Source organism: Benincasa hispida, chromosome 12 (assembly GCF_009727055.1).
Source record: "Benincasa hispida cultivar B227 chromosome 12, ASM972705v1, whole genome shotgun sequence".
NCBI classification, from domain to species: domain Eukaryota; kingdom Viridiplantae; phylum Streptophyta; class Magnoliopsida; order Cucurbitales; family Cucurbitaceae; genus Benincasa; species Benincasa hispida.
Window position 1 is genome coordinate 31,196,038 of NC_052360.1, and position 7,324 is coordinate 31,203,361.

General features: G+C 35.7%; 1 long non-coding RNA gene across 1 annotated transcript; it reads right to left on the minus strand.

The window, feature by feature from the left end:
• Positions 1 to 203: 203 nt before the first annotated feature.
• Positions 204 to 1,678, minus strand: LOC120068545. Its single transcript, XR_005479224.1, has 3 exons — positions 1,571 to 1,678; positions 840 to 1,472; positions 204 to 759 (listed from the first exon to the last, which is right to left on the minus strand). It is a non-coding gene; the product is annotated as an uncharacterized LOC120068545 (long non-coding RNA).
• Between the last annotated feature and the right edge of the window lie 5,646 nt (positions 1,679 to 7,324).

Genomic DNA, 7,324 nt, shown 5'->3' on the forward strand with positions numbered 1-7,324 from the left:
TGGCTTGCATGTTTTCAATCCCTAAATAGTTTAAAAACATTAGTTAAATATAAATACTTCAATTAAGAGCTAAGAAAGTTCAATTAACACTTACATTATTATAACTCCATGAAAATCCTCTTGAACCTTAATTCGAAGAGAGTCCAAAACATAAACATAATTTTCTTGTAGATTGATTACAATCAATATCCAATGATAACTATAATAAGCAACAATTTTGAAATATTAGTACGTGTATAATACAAATTAAAAATAACTTAAGAACTTGTATGTACTTACCCTGTGTTATATGGAATGAGGACTAATTGGTCTAAATTAGCCAATTCTAGTTGATTGGCTAAATTTCTGGATCGGATATCTTGAGATTTCACGTGTGGCAATATTCTTGCTTGATCAATTATAAAAAACTTCTTCGTAATATTACGACCACATTCATCCCAAAGATACTTAAACAAAGTAAAAGTTATTATTTATAAACATGAAACAAAATATACATGAGTGAATCTAGATGAGTAATACTTATGCAATGTATGTCAAAATACACATGTAGCCTATTTTAACCATATTGCAATATTGGATCAGATCATCGCGGCCTAAATAAATAAATTTGTCTCTTCCAAATATATGCTCGTCCAAAGTGATACCGATCATGTCTACATCGTTCATGTTATGCATGGCATGTCCATTCAATAGTTTGATAGTACCATTGGCGTTAATATATTTGGAGGACTGGCTGAAGCTCTTAATTGGTGAATGATCCTACCATAACCAAAGTTACAAAAATTCAAAGTAGGAAAAATAATAAATAACCAAACTCATATACTAAAAAAGAGACATACTTTTTTCTTGTCAACCATAACTAATAGTTCACGAGGCCATTTTATGAAGTTGCCCATTGCTTGCTTTAAGAACTCTATTTTACCCTTCACAGGAATTGGTATAGGCAAATCTTCTCTGATGACAATGTCAATCAGAACTTTAATAGTTAAGCATGACACATCATCATCAAATGTTGTGGCTACTGGAACAATATTATCTATAGTTCCTATAGCCAAGTGGCATGGTGTCCCTTTAACAAATTTAAAAGAACTTATGTCATGCATGGTTAAGTACGTATAATATGATTAAAATTTAAAAGCCACAACAAATAAATTACCTCCAAATCTTCTTTAGACATCTTCTCAGGATCTTCTTCTTCAGATGCACTTAGTGCAACACTTCCAACATATGATTTGGATTGATGAGATTGTCTGCTGTGAGTTCTTTCTCTTGACACTTTACCATGTCGAACATTTTTTTTTACTAGAGCCTCCTTCAATTTCTTGGCTCATAGAGGACTTTGGTTTTACTAATTTGAAATATTAAGAATGGGAAACAAAATCACCCATTCCTTTAACACATCCCCAATGTTCTTCCGTACCCAATGCTTCGGTGAGAACATCTCCACCTTCATGAACTTCAGCCAACTTATCCTATAAAACAGATTACAATTTTCACACAATATCTATATCATCACAAGTTCCAAACATTATACATATGCCATCTTAAACTTTGCACAATATATACTTACAATTCGATTGGCACATTCTCGGGTAACTTGATCAAAGTATTCATTATTCTTTCCTTTTCTTGCTTCTTTCCATAAAGTCGTCCGATAAGAAGGGTCATTCGATAGGTTCTACATGAACATACATATTTAATTAGCATAAACATATTAGAAAAAAGATTTAATTTAAGTCGAATAACTCATTAATTCTTGGGCAAGATTCACATAGCCCTTCCGAAAAATGTGGTGATTATATACACATTTCGCACGTTTTTGTTTTTTAAGACAACTGATTTTCTGTACAACAAATCTAGTTGAAGTTACCTATCAAAACAATGATAATGTTGACATGTAATTTATTGTGAATGACTTACCTCCCATTCTTCACTCAATCGTTCATTAACAAACAATGTCCAATGATCTTGCTTGAGAATATTATTGGGGTGAAAATTGCAAGATCGAGGGTTCATCTTTAAATGGAAGTATGAACTTTTGAGTCAACGTTGTCTTGAAAGGTTGAAACTTCCTAGATGCAGACATTAGTATACAATATTTGGACTTAGAGTCCATAATGAACGACATCTGCACAATGAAAAAAGTAGTTAAACAATAAACTAATAAACTACTATACATATGAATTAAAAGTTTAGAAAACATACCACTACATAATCAAAAAGTTTGTCTTTTAAATGGTTTGGAACTTTTTTCCAAGAATCATACGTTATAGAAATTTGTTGCCGAACACAAACTCCTATATAACTCTGTATCTTCTTTGCTCCAGATCCAACCGGTTGTCCATGTTCATTATAATCAATGGTCAACCATTGCCCAGATGTCCTTATTTGTGCCAACTCAGACATTGTAGTTGGACCACGTGGTATACTTATTCTACTATGTTTTTGTGGGATCATATTTCTATCATCCTCGCTGCAAATTGTTGAAGTTTCCACGTCAGTCTGCAAAAAAAAAAAAAAAAAAAAAAAAAAATCTTTACTCACACAAAAAACATATAATCTTAATATTTAAATACATATAACCATAGTAAATGACATTCCATGTTTAATACATTATTTATCAATCCATCTACCCTCACAATCATTTCTTTGCATACCTCCATAACCACACTCTTGTAGCATATCTTCTATTTCATCTTCATAAAAACCATCCTCAATTGTTCATTGTGGAGATGTTAAAACAATTAACCAACCCGAATTTGCGAGGTCTTTTACGTAAAACACTTGTTTTGCTTGGGAGGCTAAAATACACTAGAAGAAATTTGGGCTTTAATTTCGGTTTTAAACTGACATTAAAGATAGTGTTATTAAAACCCTTTAATGTCGGTTTTAAACCGACATTAAAGGGCTTCAATAACACAGCCTTCAATGTCGGTTGCAACCGACATTAAAGGTCTTCAGTGAAATTTCCAACCGACATTAAAGCCTATGTTTTTTTTTTAAAATTCTTAACCGATATTAAAGCCCAAATCTGTTCGTTTTTTTTTAAATTTCGTTGCCGAATCCATTTTTTTGGTAAAAAAGTATAACATGACACACCTTCATCGAATGCTGTGGCTATGACATATTATTTATGTATGGATTGCAAAACTATTACATTTAATCCATAAATTCTACTATAAAATTATAATTTAAAAGGTCGTACAATAATTCAGCCCTTGAAAACATAAATTACAAGTAATACAAACATTATGATTTTACAAACATTATGAGTTTACTGTCCCTCTCCACTTGGTAAGTATGGATCCCTTCATAATTCTTCTTGAACATATCCCCCAAGTTTCAGCAGTATTTGGTTATAAGCATCTTTTACTCCTTTTTTGCACCTGCAAAACAAGAAAACTCAATAGTTGAATAAATGAGAGAATCTTCTTTTTAAAAGTATGAGTCATCAACTAAAACTTATTAAAACTGTGAGTCAAACATTATTTTAGTGTATTTAAATAGCATAATGCACATGTTCTCAAGCCAATCAATCGTTTAGTTCCTGCATCTATCACTTAGCTTTAACGGCCCATCGTGTAGCTCAATCGTTTAGTAAACGATCTTGTGCATAGGCTATCGTTTACCTACCGCGCCCACCATTTACCTCCATCGTTTAGCGCTGACGCCTTATCGTCTAACGCATTCGCCTATCGCTTAACATCATCGCCTATCGCTTAGCATTCCACCTATCGTGTAGCGCGTTCGCTCATCGTCTAGCGCAGCACGACTATCATCTAGTGCTCATGCCCATCGCGTAGCGCCATCATGTAGTCTATTGCTTAGTGCCCACACATCTTCTATACGATCGTCCAGCGCCCACACATCTAGTATACGATCGTCCAGCGGCCACCTACATGATTGTCCAACGCCCGCATATATCAACATGATTGTCTAGCGCATTGCTTAGCTTCGCACATCTATTATACAATCGTCTACCTCATCATTTAACTCCCCGCATTGCTACACAATCGTCCAGCACCCGCCTACATGATCGCCTACCTCATTGTGTAGTGCTACCCATTTGCTACACGATCGTCTACCCAGTACCTTGTGCTCAACATTTCGCTTTCACTGCTCTTGCTCATGCATACCCAACGCAAGAGCAACTCTTGGCAACGCCTCTTGCCAATACTCCAACAAATGTATCATATACAACAAAACTATTAATCAAATCGAATTTCAAAGGCCATAGACATATAAAAAGTAGGCCCAAATCTTGGAGCAGAGAGACATATTGAAGTGAAACCGCAGGTGGCTTTCATTGAGACATTTACACAAACAGTTGAGAGGCGTCACATAAGAACAAAAATTGTTGTGAGTTTAAGAGAGGGAAGAGAAGAAGAGAATACTGATCTAGACGAACAACGAACGGCGAACTTCAGATCTTCAGATCGAACAACGAACGGCGGCACACGGATCAGCGCATCTGCTCATCGTCTAGTGCAACACGGCTATCGTCTAGTGCTCATGCCCATTGCGTAGTGCCATCGTGTAGTCTATTGCTTAGTGCCCGCGTATCTGCTATACGATCGTCCAGCGCTCGCCTACATGAAGGATGATCGTCCAGTACTCGCACACTGTCTCTTATACACATCTAGATGTGTATAAGAGACAGGTCTAGTGCTCATGCCCATTGCGTAGTGCCATCGTGTAGTCTATTGCTTAGCGCCCGCGCATCTGCTATACGATCGTCCAGCGCCCGCTCTGTCTCTTATACACATCTAGATGTGTATAAGAGACAGGACCTGCACGAAAGCCAGATCTACACCATGACAGACCTACACGGGTTGCACGGCGGCGCGGGTTACGCTACCCATTGGCAAGGGTTTGGAAGAGAGACGTGAGAAAGAAGAGGGTCTGAAGAAGGAAGTGTGAGAATGAGAGGAAAAAAAAAATAGGGGGAGAGTGAAGAGGGAAAAATGAAAAAAATAGGGGGGAAAATAGAAAATAGGGGGAGAATGAAGAGGGAAAAAATAAGTGGGTATTTAATGTCGATTTAAAACTGACATTAAAGGTACCCCTACAATGTCGGTTTAAAACCGACATTAAAGATCCTCTTTTTAAAAAAATAAAACCGACATTATACATCCGATTTCACTTTTTTCAACCGACATTAAAGGCCAAAATTCTTGTAGTGATAAATGGGTCTAATTTATGTCCAATACGATTGAGGTCCATAATAGTAAACCTAAATTCGTCTGTTTTGACTTCAGTTCTATTCTCAACCCAATTACACTTGAATAAAATAAATGATAATCCATGATAGTCAAGCTCCCATATTTCTTGTATTACACCATAGAAGGTCATATCTGACATGACGGGCCTTTTATCCTTAGCACTAGAGACTCGCATTGTGGTAGCCGTTATACTAACTCCACTATTTTGAACCCTCCTAACATCATCGCGATTCTTTGTGTGATAATAGTAACCATTGACCACATAACCAAAATATTTTGCCACAGTTGGACAAGGTCCATTAGCTATCCATCTCAAAGAAGGCGATATGGAATTTTTGGGAACTTCGAGAGCTAGTGCAACCTACAATATATTTCATAATATTTTAGTAGTTAACATTTAATTATACATCAAATAGTAAGTCTCTAAAGATTACCCATGTGGACAACCACCGACTGAATGTACGATTACGCTCTTCTTGAAGCCACTTTCTACCTTTATTTTTACTAGAATTGAGCTTAGACAAAATATCCATATGTTGCCTATTATAAATGACAAAGTTAGTAGATTATTGAATAATCAAGTAACCTAAAACGAGAATAAGATGGAGATATACATACTCGACGTAAGGAAGCACATCATTTACATTTTGAATGACATAAAGATGAGCTTGATCCAACTTATCCTTACTCGATCTGATAAAAGAAGCAGCTGACAATGCTCTATCAATGTTTGAATTCGCTTTCTTTGTTGATGAGTTTAGCCCAATAGAATTAACACTAGATACGAATTCATAACAAAACTTTATAGTCTCTTCAACAATATAATTTTCTCCAACACATCCTTCTGGTCGATTTTTATTTCATATATAAGTTTTCAACACTTTCATGTATCGTTCAAAAGGATACATCCACCTCAAATAAACAGGCCCACAAAACTCAACTTCTCTTACGAGATGCACTACAAGGTGTACCATTATTGTGAAGAATGATGGAGGAAAATACTTCTCTAAGAGGCATAGAGTGACAACGATATCCTCTTGCATACCCTTTAACTGAGATGAATCAATCGCCTTGCAACATATAGCATTAAAGAAGAAGCATGGGCGAGTAATTGCAAGTCTTACATGTTTGGGTAAAATATCATGAATGGCTACCGGTAATAATTGTTGCATAAGAACATGATGGTCATGCAACTTGAGTCCATAAAGTTTCAAATCTGTGAGCGACACTAAACTTTGAATGTTCGATGAATAGCCTTCAGGTACTTTAATTTCTTATAGTACCTTACAAAAGCTCAATTTCTCAGCTCGTTTTAATGTATAACATGCGGGAGGTAAAAAGGCTTTTTGCTCTCCTATTTGAGGGGCTAAACTCTGATCTAATTGTTCAGTTCCACCAAATCTAATCGATCTTTTTACCATCCTTTTATTTTACCAGGAATATCAAGCAATGTGCCAATAAGATTGCACATACATTCTTTTTCATGTGCATCACGTCTAAACAATGTCGCACGTCAGATACTTCCAAGTATTCTAACTCTAAAGAATAGATTTTTTCTTCCAAATAAGTTGAAGTGTATCTCCTCTGTTCTTTTCTTTGATACTTTCCTTACCAAATGAATATTGATACTTACTTGTTTCTGCAAGAATTTTTTCTTCGCCACTCCAATGGTTTCTTGACCAAATTCTAATTCTTGTGCACCATTAAAAGGCTTTCCTTTTTGTTTCTGGACCAAATTCTAATTCTTGTGCGCCATTAAAATTCTTTCTTTTGTTTCCTATATGGATGATGGCAAGGTAGAAATTGTGATGTCCCGAGATATGCTATCTTCTTCCCTTTTTTGGGTAAATAAGTGGATGAAGTATTCTCTCCCAAAATTGGACCAATGCATGATATCCTTTAAACTGTAGCAACCACACAAAGTTACATACCGCAGGGAAATCATTAATTGGTCCATAAATAAAATGGCTTTTAGCATGAAACGTTTGTTCTTCATATCACCGTAACATTCTACCATCTTTCAAAGTTTTCAAGTCATTCTATTAACGGGAGCTAAATTAAACATTTTATGTCATTTCCTCGGTTGTTTAGGATCGAGATAA